Source organism: Haemaphysalis longicornis, unplaced genomic scaffold (genome assembly GCF_048455015.1).
Source record: "Haemaphysalis longicornis isolate Haplotype H1 unplaced genomic scaffold, Haemaphysalis longicornis Haplotype H1 scaffold_5, whole genome shotgun sequence".
Lineage (NCBI taxonomy): Eukaryota > Metazoa > Arthropoda > Arachnida > Ixodida > Ixodidae > Haemaphysalis > Haemaphysalis longicornis.
In genome coordinates, this window is record NW_027526385.1 from 155,300,312 (window position 1) to 155,303,468 (window position 3,157).

A 3,157-nucleotide genomic window follows, 5' to 3' on the forward strand; every position below is an offset into this window, starting at 1 on the left:
GATTTGCTATATTGAATCATACGGACAGTTGCGTCACAGTCTAGGAACACACACAAATGGAGGGCAGAGACAATGACGTTTTATTTACCACGGCTAAACCAATCACAGCGCAGGCTGCAGTGCGCTGCTCAGGTGGCCGCCATGAAGTGCGCCACTGCGCGATGCCAGAAGGACAGACGCTGTCCGTGGCGAGGAGTATACACTGCTCGAAAAAGAGGCGGCGGCTTTGGATAGGAGTATATATCGGGGCTGTAACCTTGCTCCTTCCGTAGATGGCTTTGCTTCACTGTGTGACACGCAGTGCGAGAAAGCCAGCTTACAAAAATCACTCTTGCACTGTACCTTCTCAAGCTGGCTTCACCGCTAAGCAGAAATGGATTGCTGGGAAGACATTTTTCAAGTGGCAATATAAGTCGTCTTATATCAATATACGGAGGTCATAAGACATTTTTAATTTTTGAGAATTTGACCATGCGGTGAACACATGCCGCGGAGTAAAATTGTTGCAGCCGGTGCGAGATCTATACCCATACATCTTCGCGGTGATATAACAGTCTCAAATCATTTCTGTATCCAATAACAACTTATGCAATTCGCATACGAAATTTAGAATCTTCGCACGCCCCGAGCGTAGGCAACCACTGAATGCAGACGCTGTTCATATCCTTCCAGACAAAAAAAAAGCAAATGATAAACAGTAAAAACAAAAGAAAAAGAAGAGATGGAGGTGCTGGGTATCGATCCCAGTACCTCTCGCATGCTAAGCGAGCGCTCTACCATCTGAGCTACACCCCCACGGTAAGACAGCGAAGTCGGATCCCGTTAGGTGCGTACAATGCTACAACGGAAACTAGATCGCGGGAGGGCAACTGAACCAACCGGATCCCCGACGTGGACTCGCCGTTGCGCATTCTAATGTTTGCGCTCGGCTTGCAGGTCAACGGCCGACCACTTTGCGGGTTGAAAGTTTGTGGCAAACAAACCGAAGTCGGTCCCTCGATTAGGCTGTTCGTAATGACTAGGCTGGCCTGTGCGAATAAATAGGGAGACATCAATTACTTATTTATCTTCGTTATTTTATAGTTTCCTACACGAATTACGACGGCGAGGATATCAGCCTAGCAGCGTTTTTAAACAAATAATTGGAAAATGTTGTACTCGAATACATCGTTCGCAAGAGGCAAGGAGTATCTATACTGTTTCAGTTATTTGTTGTTGTTGTAATATGTATAAATTATTCCTAATTACACTTCGTTCCTTGACCTTTGTCACAGCCGAAGGGGTAGATGGGGGAAGGGGGTGGCAGTGAGTGTCCCGACTAAATGTGGTCCTGTACGGCGGCTTCTCCAACATATACGAGGAGAGAGTCGAGGACCATCTTCCAGTGTTCTGTAGACACCTTCGTGATGGGTCCACTGCCGCAGCGTTTGTGGCCTGACTTGAGGAGGAATGAGCGCATGTGCGAGGTTTCTCTGGTCCTTCAAGGCAGGGTAGCTCCATAGCAGGTGGTCAAGGTCAACCACTGTCAGGTGACCCGCACTGTTTGCAGGTACCGTCACCGGGGTGCAGAGTTATTTGTTCTGGTGATTTAAAGAATGACGAGAGCTGCTGTGTAGCATTCCTAAACTTATTGGAGTTTTCCCGATACTTCGGCTAGACCAGTTTTTTCAATTTTATGTCGAAAAACTGGGTAAGTTGCCACTATATATGGTGTAAAGCTTTGATGCGAAAAAATTCGAGGATTGATGTTCACTTCAAGAAACAGTAAACTTGAAGTATCGTTTGGTTTTTCTATGATGGAAATTGTCGTTACATATAGTTCTGGCTTTTTCTTTTTGATTCCCTACTCTGACCATGAAAAGAGGACTGACGTAACGAGTAGCGCGAGACGATCTGATGTCACCCACCTCGGTGCGTCAGCGGCCAAGTGAGCCCAAGGACGCGGGTTCGATTCATGGCCGCGGTGGCTGTTCTTCTGTTGCAGGCGTAACGTGTAAGTGCTGTGTGTCGAGATTTAAGCGCGCGCTAAGGATCCCCAAGAGGTCGAAATTAATCCGGAGCCCTCCACCATGCCGCGCTTTATCGCCCAGGTGTATCTTCGGCGCGCTCAATTAAAAAAAAAAGACAAATATTAATTTGTTCCGGGTTTGCACAGTCTCTCATTTGGTTCGTTTGCGTCACTAAGCGAGCCTAAGAGACCTTGATATAGATCTTAAAACTTGCGTATCTACAGGGCTGCTTCTCCCTCACGCCGTTGCTGATCACGGAGGCCGTGCAATGCACAAACACCCGCGCTCCGAATCACGCACCAGACTTTGCCGCGCTTCCCCACAGCGCAGGCGCAGCGCATGTCTACGCTAAGCGTCGTCTTTCTTCTCAGCCGTGCCATCGTTCGGTCGGGAGCGTTCGTCCCCTCTAACGGGGCCCTCAGAGCCTCAGAACCCCAGATACGCTCCCAGATATCTCAGGGTCTACCCTTGTACTGTCTGCGCACTAGTGGGAATTTTCTTCGGGCAATTGGGTTGCCTCATGCCGGCGGGGTTAGCAGTTTTGATGATCTGTGTGGTTCGGGAGCTGCCTTGCAGTGCCACCATCATCACCCTTTGGAAATCTCCGTCGAGACCGTTCTCTCACCCTAGACGGCGATCTTCGATTATCAGTCCAGTACTTACCCAGTACTCCCTGAAAAACAATCCGCCATTCGTTTATCGCTTGCATTCCTACGACGCGAATAATAATCCAACTACCCGCGGGATATACACGGCGAGTGCGAGACTATAAATCAAAGAGCAAGCGCGTTATGAATTCGGCGGGGGTCGTGTTGAATCTTTCAGGAAGCCCCTGGTCCGCCGCACACTGGCAAGCCGGGAGGCCATCGTAGGATGGACAGCACCCGTAGGTGCGCGCCCTGTGTTAGGGCCGCGCTCGACAGAGCATGTTCTTAAAAACAGTAACCATTTTTATTTGCACATGTCGCAGAACAAATAACGACAAATGAAGCGAGCAACTTCTAATTATACACTATACAAGCGCGTGTCGCGTTTCGGTTGTGGAAAGCGAACGATAAAAGAGAGATGGTGAGGCAAGTAAACAAAAAACGCAGGCGGAACGCAAGAACACGGCTACTGCGCAGGTTTAGCGGCAATGTATGCGATTA

General features: G+C 48.9%; 1 non-coding gene across 1 annotated transcript; it reads right to left on the minus strand.

The window, feature by feature from the left end:
- Window positions 1-722: 722 nt before the first annotated feature.
- On the minus strand, window positions 723-795 carry Trnaa-agc (transfer RNA alanine (anticodon AGC)). Its single transcript has one exon. It is a non-coding gene; the product is annotated as a tRNA-Ala (tRNA).
- Between the last annotated feature and the right edge of the window lie 2,362 nt (window positions 796-3,157).